This window comes from Anomaloglossus baeobatrachus, chromosome 3, assembly GCF_048569485.1.
Source record: "Anomaloglossus baeobatrachus isolate aAnoBae1 chromosome 3, aAnoBae1.hap1, whole genome shotgun sequence".
Classification (NCBI taxonomy): Eukaryota; Metazoa; Chordata; class Amphibia; order Anura; family Aromobatidae; genus Anomaloglossus; species Anomaloglossus baeobatrachus.
This window is the reverse complement of record NC_134355.1, coordinates 589,542,090-589,558,464: the sequence shown is the minus strand read 5'-3', so window position 1 is coordinate 589,558,464 and position 16,375 is coordinate 589,542,090. Positions and strand designations below refer to the sequence as shown.

The window sequence follows — 16,375 nt, the reverse complement described above, 5'->3', positions numbered from 1 at the left end:
GTTGGTAACACTGTTAGACCCACGCTAAAAGGAGAACTTTATGTCTCTTATTCCCGAGGCGGAGAGGTCAGGCAAAATGCAGCAGTTCCAGAAGGCCATAGTCACGGAAGTAGGCAAAGCATTCCCCTCACAAAACGCTAGCGGCATAGGTCAGGAATCAGTGGACAACCAAGGCGTACAGCCGAGAGGGGCACAAGTCCAATCCGCCAGAGGTAGGGGAACAGTCTTTAAGATGTGGGACAGTTTTCTCAGCCCCTCACATACCACAGCCCCTGAGGTGAGGGGTAGTGCCACAAGAAATCCTAAGTTTGCCCAGATGCTCAAGGAGTACCTTGCAGATCAAACAACTGTACTCCGACATTCCTCTGTGCCTTACAATTAATGTGTATCCAAGCTGGACACGTGGCATGAATTGGCTCTCTACGCCTTGGAAGTCCTGGCCTGCCCTGCCGCTAGCGTTTTGTCAGAGCGTGTTTTTAGTGCCGCAGGTGGAATCATTACAGATAAACGCACCCGCCTGTCAACTGTAAATGCTGACAGGCTGACTCTGATCAAGATGAACAAGGGTTGGATTTGGCCAGACTTCACCACACACACCAACAGCAAATTACAGCGGAATTTAAAGTTTGTAACGGGAATTTGCCATGTACCTCCACTCACCCATGGTAACACACTTCTGGACTTTGGCTAATCGCTGGACTGCTCCTCCTTCTCCTCATGCGCCATCATGGTGACCGTTACAATAGTTAAGCCGTTGTTTCAGGTATACCCCCAGTGGTAAATTTTTTCGCCCATTCTTTCTGAATGGGCATTACAACGACAGGAGACCCGCTCCTTTGCAATGGGAACAATGTTTTGAGGCCCTCATGCACATCTCTATCCAGGGACAATATGGAGCCTGACGCTGCCACCGACTGCCACACACGTGCTGCTTTTAAATGCAAGCACGGACCCAATAAGAACCTAACTGGTTTTTAGGAGCGACAATTACTGAGAAGTCTGACACTATCAGACACTGCTGACTGACGTGTATTATACACTAGACTTGTGCGTTATATAATAGTTTGTGCAAAACGCGCACCTGTACGCTGCCACCGACTGCCACACACGTGCTGTTTTTAAATGCAAGCACGGACGCAATAAGAACCTAACTGGTTTTTAGGAGCGACAATTACTGAGAAGTCTGACACTATCAGACACTGCTGACTGACGTGTATTATACACTAGACTTGTGCGTTATATAATAGTTTGTGCAAAACGCGCACCTGTACGCTGCCACCGACTGCCACACACGTGCTGTTTTTAAATGCAAGCACGGACGCAATAAAAACCTAACTGGTTTTTAGGAGCGACAATTACTGAGAAGTCTGACACTATCAGACACTGCTGACTGACGTGTATTATACACTAGACTTGTGCGTTATATAATAGTTTGTGCAAAACGCGCACCTGTACGCTGCCACCGACTGCCACACACGTGCTGTTTTTAAATGCAAGCACGGACGCAATAAGAACCTAACTGGTTTTTAGGAGCGACAATTACTGAGAAGTCTGACACTATCAGACACTGCTGACTGACGTGTATTATACACTAGACTTGTGCGTTATATAATAGTTTGTGCAAAACGCGCACCTGTACGCTGCCACCGACTGCCACACACGTGCTGTTTTTAAATGCAAGCACGGACGCAATAAGAACCTAACTGGTTTTTAGAAGCGACAATTACTGAGAAGTCTGACACTATCAGACACTGCTGACTGACGTGTATTATACACTAGACTTGTGCGTTATATAATAGTTTGTGCAAAACGCGCACCTGTACCCTGCCACCGACTGCCACACACGTGCTGTTTTTAAATGCAAGCACGGACGCAATAAGAACCTAACTGTTTTTTAGGAGCGACAATTACTGAGAAGTCTGACACTATCTGGACTGTTTTACACTGTGTACACCAGTCCCAGATATGATGAAGGCTGGTATACGGTCACCACTACCCTGCCTGCCTGCCTGTATACTGCTACAATAGTCCTGACAAGGACTCTTCTGGTCAATAGCCTGTATTCCGACCTGGCTATACCCTGCCTGTTGTGAACATTGCTTACCGCAACCTGGGGGTTTTACTCGCTTGCAGCGATGCAGGGTAGCTTAGGCATACACAGGCAACACAGTCTCTCTCAAAAATGCAGCAGTTTATTAGTAACCAACATAAACTGCTCTTCCAAAACACAATGAAGCCTCTCCTGGCTTAAAGGAAAAGGTAAACAAAACACCTTCACATACCGTGGGCTTCAAGTCCATTTAATGTCCATAGTGAAGGTATGGCTGTCTCCCCATGAGACACGGATTTCTGGTCAGTCTTTGTAGCGGACCGCCCGCTCAGGTTTGGACACTACAAGTGTCAGAGTGGAGCTCCCTCAGCCTCCACACACTCAGTTCCAGAAGGTTGAAGGCAACCTACGCTTCCTTGGGCAGGTTCCTTCCAGAGGCTCCAACCTCTCTGAGAATAGCAGCCTCTTTACCTGCCTGAGGCTGCTCATCATGCAGGGCTGCTCCACACACACTGACAGTCTCCTAAATCAGCCTCGACACACCCACAGGTGGAGGTTTGTGTTTTCAGACCTGCACAGCATACTGGCATTGTTAAAGGGAACCTGACCCTTATATGCAGAACCAAGCCTTTGTGGAACTACAAGTCCCATAGCAACTTCTTCCCTTTAATATCGCAGGGACCTTCTCCATTGCGACACATAGCGACCATTTACCACATTGGTGGTCGCTACCTCACACTGTATATAGCAACAATAGTCCTGAGAAGGACTCTGCTACTGTACTCCGACCTGGCTATACCCTGCCTGCCTGTATACAACTAGAATAGTCCTGAGAAGGACTTCTGGTCACACTGTTTGCAGCCCTGCTCCGGAACTAACTATAAAGGGCCGCAAAGCTTTCCCTGAATCAGCGACACTCTCCCTGCACTGACTGTCTGGATAGCTGTGAGCAGAGCACAGCGCGCCGGCCGATATAAAGGCTCAGTCACGCTGTGCAGGCCGGCCAATCACTGCAATTCCACAACTAACAGGGCTGTGGCATTGCAGTGGTCTGCCAGCCAATCCCTGCATGAGGGCTGGCTCTCAAAAGAGCGCCAACATGCAGAAATGAAGACCACGAGTACAGCACGAGTATCGCGAGATTACTCGGTCCCCGCCGAGCAGCCCGAGTACAGCGATACTCGTTCGAGTACCGAGTAGTTACAAGCATGCTCGCTCATCACTACTGATGACACCTGACGCTATCATTACTCACTTCCTGTGAGAGCCGACAGAGTGCCAGCACTCACAAGAACGCAGCATTTCTGCAGCATGACATTTCCAGGAGGGATTTTCCGGTCGTTGATTCCTATATTATTCCCAAATTACCCTTACCCGGTATCAATAATACACGGACACTGCTTGCGACTTGGTAAAATATGGCCACAGCAGCCCTTTATTGCCTATTGTTTACACACTAACACAAGGGGGCGCCGTCCAACGGGCGTCCCCAACATTTAACAATAGGTAATACCATAACAATAATAATACAGTACGTAATACAATACGTAACCCTGGGTAGGCCCGGTCCAGAAACCACCTTCCACCACCAAAACATGATCCCTGGCCGCAACACACACCAGGCTGGAGATGAGGTATGAATCACCTACGGATCAATACCCCCCACCTTGCAGGACCCATGCCTGCAAGATCCTTGTAACCGGAGCCACTATATCCTACAAGTGACTCTCCAATCAAACAACATTATCCGTTAAACCACCTTTGGACCAGACCTACCCCCGCCATAATTCCGGTCCAGAAGCCATACTGCACCACCAGAACACAATCCCTGGCCGCAACACACCGACCCAGAGATACGAGGCATTAATCACCTACGGATCAATACCCCAACCTTGCAGGACCCCATGCCTGCAAGATCCCTGTAACCAAAGCCACTGTATTCCGCAAGTGACTCTTCAATCACACAAACCGTCAGAAAACACGATCCCTGGCCGCAACACACCGACCCAGAAATACGAGGCATTAATCACCTACGGATCAATACCCCAACCTTGCAGGACCCCATGCCTGCAAGATCCCTGTAACCAAAGCCACTATATCCTACAAGTGACCCTTCAATCACACAACCGTCAGAAACACGATCCCTGGCCGCAACACACCGACCCAGAGATGGGGGCATTAATCACCTACGGATTAAAACCCCCCCAAGAAGCATCAAGTATCAACCGTGTCTCAAAACCTTACATTCCTCTTTACCTCCAACTCAATATTATCCCCGGCTGCAACCTCCAGCCCAGAGATATGAGGCATCAATCACCTACGGATCAATCCCCCATGTGCATAACAGTAACTGTGACCTCAAAAACCTTAAAGCCCGTTAGCGACTTTAATCCAACAACATCCCCGGCTGCAACTAGCCCAGAGATAAGAGGTATTAATCACCTAGGATCAAAACCCCTATGCCTTGCAGAACCACGTGCTTGCACTGCACTTGGATCCAGAACCATGACCCCAACCAGTGACTCCTCCTGCGATTACCATTTCACCAAAATGGATCACTGACTATAACAATGGTCTCATATTTAAATGAGGTAAAAGTCACCAAAGGAGTAATACCCTTACCCAAACCAAAAACACCCGTACTTTCAATTACCTGTCACCTGGGGCCCTATAGCCACCTGTGACTCCCTGGCAACCATCAACTCCTTAATATATAATCCTTGGCAACAACCCTGACCCATATATAAGGCATTGATCACCAATGGAGCAATACCTCCTCCCTGCAGACAACCTTGTTACCTGCAGGTCACCAGTAACCGGAGCCACTGTACCTTCCCCAGTGGCTCTCCATCCAAACACCAGTAACAATTAGAGCTCCTCCGGACCAGACCTACCCCCGCTGCTGTGACAAAGGACATAATCCCCATTATTTATGCTGATCATACACATATACATCATACACATCATATACATATACATATATTCCCACATTACCCCCATCTTATTCACCCACTTACAAGAATCCCAAATGACAATATACATCACAATCCACAAAGAAATCTCTTTTCTTTCGTTTTTGTATTTTTTTTTTTTTTTCTTATTTCATAAACGACACTTTCTCCAATCCTTTCTTTTCTCATTTTTTTTTTCTTTTTTTTTTTTGTTGTAATGGCTCTTAAAATTGAATAATTATCCATGCATATAAACACACCAATAATAACAATACACAATAGAAGGGAGGGTGGGTGGGAAGCTGTCACCCAGGAAGTGCAAAAGGAGGTAATTGACTCCCACCTCCTATTATATACACCATAAAGCTCCCTCCTTTCCTTCCACCACACTCCACCCCCTAACCAATCACCTTCTTTTCCTCATTCCTAAACGAACCAACACTGTTTAACCCCATCAACTCCCTACCCTCCGGGCTGTCATGTCGCCCCTACACCCTATGGGTTCCATGGCTTTCTTGACATTTCCAGGAGGGATTTTCCGGTCGTTGATTCCTATATTATTCCCAAATTACCCTTACCCGGTATCAATAATACACGGACACTGCTTGCGATTTGGTAAAATATGGCCACAGCAGCCCTTTATTGCCTATTGTTTACACACTAACACAAGGGGGCGCCGTCCAACGGGCGTCCCCAACATTTAACAATAGGTAATACCATAATAATAATAATAATACAGTACGTAATACAATACGTAACCCTTGGTAGGCCCGGTCCAGAAACCACCTTCCACCACCAAAACATGATCCCTGGCCGCAACACACACCGGGCCGGAGATGAGGTATGAATCACCTACGGATCAATACCCCCCACCTTGCAGGACCCATGCCTGCAAGATCCTTGTAACCGGAGCCACTATATCCTACAAGTGACTCTCCAATCAAACAACATTATCCGTTAAACCGCCTTTGGACCAGACCTACCCCCGCCACAGAACAGGCCACGTGACACCTTGCGTGGCCTGGACCCCCACACACCCAACGCTTGCTCCCCCAACTTGCAAGCCAAACCAACCATTAAAACCTTTCCATCCATCACTTAAACTCTGAGCATCCAATCTATGCACCAGCCAGCGTACCCAGTCCACCTTATTGCACCGCACTCCCCTGATCCTTAGTGGCAGGAGCCACCGGGTCCCTCTGACGGCCACTCAGGCCCACCATGCCACAAGCTCCCAAACTATACCGGAATCCACACCATGCCGCGCTGGCCTTATTATAACCAATTAAATGCAGTACCGACTGTACCATCGTCCTCCCCAGTACCGACCAAAGAACCACTGTACAGTCACCCTGTACAGTCAGTCCTCCTCCTGTCTCCAGCTGAATTAAACCACCACTGGGGTTGAAATACAACAACAGGATGACACTCACACTGCTTATGCTACTGGGTCACTTCGCACTCCAAACCTAGTTCTCCCAGGAAACCGCTAAAGTGAAACCCCGCTGTAAAACGACTGCAATCCATAGCCTTGAAATTTCCCCTACAGCTGACCTTGCAGCTTCCCCAGAGCCAAATATCACTACCGGTCTCCCCTGACCGATTTATTCCGCCATCACACCCTCTGACAACAACAGAGGCTCGAGCTGTCTTCCCCAGAAAATCCCAAAATCTTCCCACATACTCAACTACCACACTAATGGACCTTCTTCATCCGAAATCAGGCCCACCTAATTTCAACGAGGCCCACACGGCCTAACGGAACTATGCTCTACCCCAAAATTAATACGGCCTCAAAAAACAAAACAACCGCAATCATCGCCCTTTACCCCTTACTGAGGCGAAGATATTGAAGCATTACCTTCGATCCCAAGGTCCCCAACAACACCTCCAACCATAATGCATAGTCCGCTTGCCTCCGCAAACCGGACCACGAAAAGCTCCCTGTACTACAATGCCCACCGGAAAATTGCAGCCACACCACTGGCCCGATTGACTCCATATGCAACTATGGGCATCAGGAGACGCAACTTTACCAAACACCATGTCCGGGCCTTTCGATCTCAAGGAAAAACCTTGTGACACGCAACCCCCTTTGAGCTCTCATATTACACCACAAGATAAATTAAAACCTTGGCCACACCATAGTATCCGCTCAAAGCCGACCACCGAGGAGCGTACCACTATTTTCCCGTAACGCACAACTGCACCTTCAAACCAAATACCTTCGTGCCGTGAGACCGGAGCACCACGACTCCCTAAGCAAACCCTTACCCAGATGCCCATACCTACCACCGGGCCAAGAATTCCTTTTTTTTTTTTTTTTAAATTGTATATGAATATAAAATAGACTCCACCAGCCCACAGATGCCAGGAGTCCACCCATGCAAAACACCCAATAATACCAGATGGCCCTAAGCTATCCGACTTACACTCTATGCACCACAAGTACCCAATCCTCTAGTCCAAACCAAAACTCGCATAGTCCCCACCCGTAATCACGGCTGTCCGAAGAACTCCATTATTCCGTCCGCAGCCCACCATTGCTGATTAACCGGGTTCACCCACAGCAGCCCAAAGCTGCCCAGCACCTACATTAACACCAATTCAGTCACGCTGTACTCAACATTCCTCCCAGCACCAACCTCCACAATGGGATAACATGCTGACTAGCCACAAATTAACCCCATGTTACCATTGATGCGGTTGCAAACCTATAAACCCATTACAGCAACCAACACTTCACCTTCTCCTACATTTCCGCTCTCCTTTATTCACTTATCCACAGCAACCCTCGCGCCATACCGGGGCCCCGCACCTACACAACACTCACAAAAACCCCCTGAAAACTCCCCGCACACACCGTACCGCGGGACCCCTCGCCCCGTTACCTTACCCACCATAATTCATCCAATAAGAACCACCATGCATCAGAAGATTAATAATGAAACACCCCAGCAAACCTTCAATAACTGCGCCGTCTCACCCGCTCACATGTGCCGCAATCATAGGCCCCCTTAACCAAGTCTCATAAGACCTAAACTGCGGTAAACGCCGAACCTCGCCATCCCCAACTTGCAACTGTAACCACCGGACCTGACGCCACCTGCACCCTCATGGCCCCGCTGCCATGAGACCACCCCGTCCGTAACTCTGCCCCTGGCCTCCAGAACATGAACCCACACCCCCCGGGGACCACGGCACCAACCGACCTATGAACTAACCACATGCTCCAAACCCCCCCAGCTGCTACCCATATCTCCAGACACTACTCCACTACAGCGACTGTCACTCCACCACTACAAAAAGGCTGAAACTTAAATTGATTACCGCGCCAGGCTGCCTCCAGAGGACGCCCTCAGATCAGCCGTCACCGTCCTTTTCGCCAGTCGTCTGTCGCTGATCCCGGGACAGTCCCTCAAGCTGCAGGCACCTAATGCCGGGTTCACCCCCTGACGCCAGGAGCACCGTGTCCACATGCCCTGTTTGGGCCAATTGTCACCTCCACAATGCTGGGCGCTCCCCTCCTGGGGGAAGCCGCTTCTGATGAGAGCTGCACCCTTGTCCCAATGCCTGCTCCAGGATAGACAGCAGGCCTCCTGTCTCCTCCTTGTCGCCACCTACTGCGCCCAGTCCTCTGGTCCAGATGATCCAGCCACACAGGTGAGGTGACCCTGCAGGCGCCTCCTGTCTCCTCCTCGCCGCCGCCTGCTGCGCCCAGTCCTCCGGTCCCGATAATCCAGCCACACAGGTGAGGTGACCCTGCAGGCAGCCGTCCTCCGGCCCCCCCGTGGAGGGAGGGGGGGGGGGGGTGTTGTCCATCGGCCGCATCGCTCAAAAATCCAGGCTGAGGCCTCACACCGGAAGTAGGCCCCCGGGCTGGACACGCCCCCTTTTCGGCCGTCGCGGCCCTGCAGGAGATTCCTCCCGACAGCCAGAGTGGGCGCAGCAAGCTACCGCCGCCCGCCTAGCTGCGGAGGGTCCCCACGGGAGTGGGGGCTCTCACGTTGTCCTCCTCACCCCCACCTTCCCCAAAAGACCCCGGCGAGTCCTGAAACTGCCAGCACTGCAGCAAAGAGGGGGGGGGAGGGGAAGGTGCCGAGGAGACACCCAGGCAGCCTGGGTGTGGGACTGCACTGCCTGGGCGCCCTGCACCGCCATGCTGACCAGATCCGAGGATTCCTCAGGACATCATGATGGAGGTTCCCCAGCCCGTCCAAGCTGCAGATCTGTGATGTTCGGATCCATCAGGCTGGATGTCATGATGGAGGTTCCCCAGCCCGTCCAAGCTGTCATCCAGGAAGTGCAAAAGGAGGTAATTGACTCCCACCTCCTATTATATACACCATAAAGCTCCCTCCTTTCCTTCCACCACACTCCACCCCCTAACCAATCACCTTCTTTTCCTCATTCCTAAACGAACCAACACTGTTTAACCCCATCAACTCCCTACCCTCCGGGCTGTCATGTCGCCCCTACACCCTATGGGTTCCATGGCTTTCTGTGTCGTTCGGATCAGCATAAGCGATAGGACACTGCAGTCATAAAGTCCCCACGGGGCACTAGTAAAATTAATAAAAATAGTAACAAAGTTTTAAAAAATCTGAAAAAATTAAAAACTTAAAAGTATAAATCACCCCCCTTTCACTTCATTGAAAATAAAGCAATAAAAAATACACATATTTGATATTGCCGCTTTCAGAAATTTCCCAATCTGTCAAAATCTAAAATAAATTAATGGGATTGGTACACAGCGTACAGAGAAAAAAATTGCAAATGCCAAAATTACATTTTTTGGTTCCCACAACATTGCATTGAAATGCAATAACAGGCGATTAAAATGTTTTATCTATGCAAAAATGGTATAATTAAAACCGTCTGCTCAAAACACATAATAAGCCATCACCGAGCCCCAGATCCCAAAAAATAAGAATTCTATGGGTCTCAGAAAATGGTGACAATAGCGCTATTCTTTTTTTGGACAAACTTGTGTATTTTTTTTCACCCCTTAGATAAAAGCAAACCTATACATGTTTTATATCTATGAACTTGAACCAACATGAGGCATCATACGGAAAGATCAGTTTTAACGTATAGTGAACATGGTAAATAAAAGACCCTCAAAACAATCATGCAATTGGAAGGGGTTAATAACCCTGAACGTGGAAATGCACAGTGTAAACTTAATAATGAGAAGCTGGCTTGTGGTCGAGAAGTACCACTGTGACTAGGTAAAAACTCAACTCTTCCCTCTTTGTCTGTAGGGTGCCAGGGTGAAGATACAGAGCTCATAGCCTATGTCTGCCGCACCTGGCACCCTTAAGCCTGCTTTACACGGTACAACCGATTGTGCGATTTCACAATCGATCGTACCCGCCCCCGTCCTTTTTGCGTCACGGGCAAATCGCTGCCCGTGTCGCACAAAGTTACTAAACCCCGTCACACATACTTACCTCTCGTGCGACCTCGCTGTGGGCGGCGAACGTCCACTTCCTGGAGTGGGAGGGACGTTCGGCGTCACAGCGACGTCACACGGGCGCCGGCCAATAGAAGCGGAGGGGCGGAGATGAGCGGGACGTAAACATCCCGCCCACCTCCTTCCTTCCACATAGAGACGGCGGCGGCCGCGGGAGGCAGGTGAGCTGCTCATCGTTCCCGTGGTGTCACACGGAGCGACGTGTGCTACCACGGAAACGATGGGCGACTAAAGTAAACGATATTATGGAACCTAACGAGCAGTACCCGACTCACGATTTGTGAGCGATACTGCGTCGCTAGGAGGTGTCACACAGGCCGGCATCGCCAGCGATGCCGGATGTGCGTCACAAAAACCGTGACCCCGACGATCTATCGCACGATAGATTGCCTGGTGTAAAGCAGGCTTTACACTTGTCTGATAAATAGACAGAGTTTGAACACATAATACATCCATTACAGTGAGATATAGTCAGTAGTACCTCCCTGCAGCTGAAAATCCACCAGGTGACAGCTTTACATGACAGCTGCCACCTTGCAGTTTTTGAACCAATCAGTGCTGATTAACCCCTTAAATAACATTGTCAACAGCAATATTTAAGAGGTTAGAAAGGGGGGAATAAAAGACCCTTTTTTTCACCAGAGCCTCCTTGCGATCATAATCATGGGTGCCGATGATAGCCATGTTGCACTGAGGTTATAACCTAATGGTATGGTAGCCTGTTAGATTCTGCTATAAGCAGAGTCTAACAAGCACCATCAGTGAGACACTAAAGGCCCCGTTACACGCAACGACGTATCTAACGATATATCGCCGGGGTCACAGATTCCGTGACGCACACCCAGCATCGTTAGCGACGTTGTTGCGTGTAACACCAACGAGCGGCCGTTAACGATGGAAATTACTCACCAAATCGCCCATCGTTGACGCGTCGTTCATTTTCAAAAAATCGTTGATTGTTGAGGACTCAGGTTGTTCGTCTTACTTCCGGCCGCCGACAATCAGGAAGGAAGGAGGTGGGCGAGATGCTATGGCCGCTCATCTCCGCCCCACCGCTTCTACTGGGTGGCCTCTTAGTAACACCGCTGTGACGCCGCACGAACCACTCCCTTAGAAAGGAGGCGGTTCCCCGGCCAAAGCGACGTCGCTAGGCAGGTAATGCCGTGTAACGGCTCCTAACGATATTGTGCGCCACGGGCAGTGATTTGCCCGTGACGCACAAACGTTGCTAGCGATATTGCTGCATGTGACAGGGCCTTAAGTCTCGGGCCCTGCAGTACATGAGTATTGCAATGCATGAAACTAGTGATCAAAGTAAAAAAATATTCATATCCCACAGTACGACTAAAGGCCGCTTTCCACACAGCGACATCGCTAATGAGATATCGCTGGGGTCATGGAATTCGTGACGCAAATCCGGCCTCGTTAGTGTCGTCGTTGCGTGTGACACTTACCAGCAACCGCTAGCGATCCAAAAAATGCACAAAATCGTTGATCGTTGACACGTTTATTTCCCAAATATCGTTGCTCGTTCTGGACGCAGGTTGTTCGTCGTTCCTGAGGCAGCACACATCGCTATGTGTGACACCCCGGGAATGACGAACAACAGCATTCCTGCGTCCTCCGGCAACGAGGTGGGCATGTCGTTAATGCGGCTGCTCTCCGCCCCTCCGCTTCTATTGGTGGGCCGCTGTGTGACGTCGCTTTGACGCCGTACGAACCTCCCCCTTAAAAAAGAGTTTGTTCGCCGGCCACAGCGACGTCGTTAGGAAGGTAAGTTTGTGTGACGCGTCCTAGCGATATTGTTCACCACGGGCAGCGATTTGCCTGTGAAGCACAAACGACGGGGGTGGGTGTGATCGCTAGTGATATTGCTAGCGATGTCGCAGCGTGTAAAGCAGCCTTTAGTGAAAAAAAATGTAAAAAGTTAAATACACAAAAAGGTTCACACAAATCACAAAAACCATCTCCCCATTAAAAATGCAGTCTTTTTGATAAAACGTAAATAAGCAAAAAAATGGATAGAATTAGTATTGACCCATCCAGAATGACCTGAGCTATAAAACTGTTATGTTATTTATTCTGTAAGGCGTACAATGTAAAAAAAATAAATAAAAAAAGGCAAAAGAAACCACCGAGAATGTAGCTTTTTCAACAGATTGACACACACAATATTTTAGAAAAAGGGATCAAAAAGTGATATGAAAAAAAAAAGGTAGAGATGAAAAAGAAAGACCGTATGCATATATTATAGCACAAGATCACAGCTGCTAACTTCTGTAAGTAAAATCACTTCCCTACCTGGTTAAACACTTGTTTTACCTCACAGAAAGAATCAGCTGCACTTCCAGGCTGTAACGCCTTTATACTGTTTAACAAACCAAGAAGAAAAACACTATGCAAAAACCGATGTGCGTACCAATGTATGTAAAAGATATACTAAATTTTTTGAGAATCTACAGCAATAACAAACAATAAAACCATTAAAAAAGACATACAAGAATACTCTTTCCCCCACAATTCAAAACAATAACATAGTAAACTGTACATGAGCTCTATGGACAAAAGTGTCAAAACATATATATATATATGTACCGCCCCCATGTCAGTGGCCGAGCCGCTCGGATCCGGAACCGCGGTGGCTCGAGGTTTCTCCAGATCCGGGGCTCGCACGGACACTCGAAGTGAAGAGGGGGGATATGTATAGGGGATTTGGAAGTTCGTGACACCACCCACGGTGCTTGGTAAGATGGAGTACCACTGCTGCTGTTGGGGAGCTCGGTGGCGGTGGTATGGCAGCAAGGTGTCTAACCCCTCCATGGGTAGAGGGTTTTACCCCGGGTCCCGGTGATTGTAGTGAAGGTGGTGCCGTTGGGGAGGAAAGGGTTTTCTGCGTACTCACTCAGTCCAAGAATACTGACACAGACAGCTTGTAAACCAGAATTCTTACCACCGCCTCAGCAAGGAGGGAGCACGCTTGGATCCGTGCCCTTGGTGTTGCTTGTTAGCCTGTGGCCTTTTCTGTGGCACCTTGTTCACTGTTTGGACCCTATAGTGTGGAGCTAATTGGGTCCCGCTCACCCGTATGGCTAACGGAGGGAGCTTGCTCTCAGGGTTCACGCTTGGGATTTTCTAGACGATATAGTGGGAAAGTCCTATGCCATCGTTGAGCTAGTACCCCGATTTTGGAGCGGGTGAGGGATGAATCTTGAAGACTTCACCCCTGTTGGGTAAATTACCGGACTGTGTGAAGCTACTTCCCAGCCTAGGGTCCGCGTACCCCGTTGTGCCCTTTCCCCTGCCCGGAGATGGCTCAAGGCCGCCGGCTGCCCCCCTCGGCAATCCGTGCCCCTTGACACGATCCCCTGTGACAGGGGTTCCAGCTCCTACCAGGCCCAGACCAACATCTGCCACTTAGTAGTCTTCAGGAGCCCTGCTCCAAACCGGTGACCTCTCCCTCTGAAAGTCACTTCACCACACTCCTACTCCTTTCACTCCTTTTTCACTTCTCTTCTCACTTTTCCCTTTCCCCTACCAACCACCCAAATGGGTGGCCCTATTCCCTTCAGGCCCCCAAATGGTGTGTCTGGTGGGTGTGGTGCAAAGTGTTCCTAGGGTTTCGACTGGCTCTGATCCTAGCAACACCAGAGAACAGGGATCCATAACCAAGGAGGATGCGGATATTGTGCAGAAGGGCAGGTTGCACAATACCCTGTGACGACCTGATAGGCCAGGGCGTCACATATATACTAGCTGTAGCACTCGGCGTTGCCCGGGATAGTAAATGTCTCTCTGTTTCTCGCCCAGTCTCTCTATGTCTCTTTCTCTCTGTCTGTGTCTATCTCTCTTTTTCTCTCTATGTCTTTGTCTGTCTATCTCTTTCCCTATCTGTCTCTGTTGGTCTCTCTGTGTCTTTTCCTGTCTCTCTCTATCTCTTTCCCTATCTATTTCTCTATCTCTTTCCCTGTCTGTCTATCTCTTTCCCTGTCTGTCTCTCTATCTCTTTCCCTGTCTGTCTCTGTCTGTTAATTTGTCTGTCTGTCTCTTTCCCTGTGTCTGTCTCTTTGTCTATCTGTGTCTATCTGTTTCTTTGTCTGTCTGTCTCTGTCTGTATCTGTCTGTCTGTCTCTTTCCCTGGCTTCAGTGTGACATGCCAACATCCATTCAAGGGCATGGCTGCGGATTATTCTGAAGTTCTGGTTGCATTGTGGCTCCCAGCTCCATTGACTTTAATGAAGGCAAGTTTTTTTGGTGAATAACTGTAAAGCTCTGGGTTCAAATTTCCCCTCAAAACACAGTCTATGATGCTCCCTGAGTCAAATTGAGTGTCTGTGCCAAATTTTGTGATTGTACATGCGACAGTGGAAATTTTGTTTAGCGGACACACACACACACACATACATACATACATCATGCACACATGCACTCAGCTTTATATACATATACTAGCTGTAGTACCCGGGCGTTGCCCAGGATACTAACTGTCTCTCTGTCTCTCTCCCAGTCTCTGTCTGTGTGTTGCTGTCTGTCTGTCTCTCTGTCTGTGTCTTTCTTTGTCTGTCTTTGTCTATGTCTCTGTCTTTCTGTTTCTATCTCTCTGTATTTGTATTAGTCTATCTGTCTCCATCTCTGTGTCTGTCTGTCTCTCTCTATCTCTGTGTCTGTCTCTATGTGTGTGTGTGTGTCTGTCTCTCTCTTTCCCCGTCTCTCTCTTTCCCCATCTGTCTCTTTCCCCGTCTGTCTCTTTCCCTGTCTGTCTTTGTCTGTCTCTTTCCAGGTCTGTCTCTTTCCTGGTCTGCCTCTTTGCCCGTCTGTCTCTTTGCCTGTCTGTATCTTTGCCCATCTGTCTCTTTGCCCGTCTATTGCTTTCCAAGGTTGTCTCTTTGCCCGTCTGTCTCTTTCCTGGGCTATCTCTTTGCCCGTCTATCTCTTTGCCCATCTATCTCTTTGCCAGTCTTTCTCTTTGCCCGTCTTTGTCTTTGCCCGTCTATCTGTTTGTACATCTATCTCTTTGCCCGTCTATCTCTTTGCCTGTCTGTCTCTTTGCCCATCCCTCTTTTTGCCCATCTGTCTCTTTGTCCGGCTGTCTTTTTGCCAGGCTGTCTCTTTCCAAGGCTTTCTCTTTCAAAGCCTTTCTCTTTCCAGGGCTGTCTCTTTCCAGGGCTGTCTCTTTCCAGGTCTGTCTCTTTGCCCATCTGTCTCTTTGGCCATCTGTCTCTTTGGCCATCTGTCTCTTTGCCCGTCTGTCCCTTTGCCCGTGTCTTTCCCCGTCTGTCTCTGTCTGTGTCTCTCTCCGTCTGTCTTTTTCTGTCTGTCTCTCTGTCTCCCCACTGACATCAAATTACCTCACACATAAGCTTCTTATACTAACAGTTTATTTTGTTCCTATAGAACCACTGACAGTTGCCATTAATAGCCAGTATCTCCCACATCCATTCAGTTAAATGGAGGCAGGATTTTGGTAAATAACTGTAAAACTTGGGGTTACATTTTCCCGTCAAAACATAGTCCATGATGTTCCTTGTAACATAGACTTATGACTCGCCCACCCCAGGGCTTTGGGACACCCGGTGTCGGGCCGGATTAGTCCAGGGGTAGTCAGTGGTGGCGGGGCCCGACTCCGTGACCCTGGCGGGGTCAACTAATATGGCTACTGTGTTGGGGGTGATTATTAAAGTTTGTATTCGTGATGCCACCTGTGGTTTGCGGCTATTAAGCCGCCGCTGCTGTATGGGGCCTCCGGGGCTGGTGGAATGGCAGCTTGGATGGTCCTGCTCCCCACAGGTGGAGCGGTGCCCCAGGGCAACCGTTGGTGCTTATTACAGTTTATGGTGCTTTTGAAATGGTGCAGGGCTAATCAGGACAGCGAAAAGAACCGAAACAAACAACAGTGTCTTT

The 16,375-nt window shown here is 49.0% G+C and overlaps 1 protein-coding gene across 2 annotated transcripts in view; it reads right to left on the bottom strand.

Annotated features, from left to right (window-relative positions):
- Positions 1 to 2,529, bottom strand: part of LOC142295616 (alpha-1,4-N-acetylglucosaminyltransferase-like) — a 213,198-nt gene extending 210,669 nt beyond the window's left edge. For both annotated transcript variants that reach the window (XM_075338717.1, XM_075338718.1), the window contains exon 1: positions 2,283 to 2,529. The gene's annotated coding sequence lies outside the window, so the exon portion shown is untranslated. The remainder of the gene's footprint in view (positions 1 to 2,282) is intronic.
- Positions 2,530 to 16,375: the final 13,846 nt, after the last annotated feature.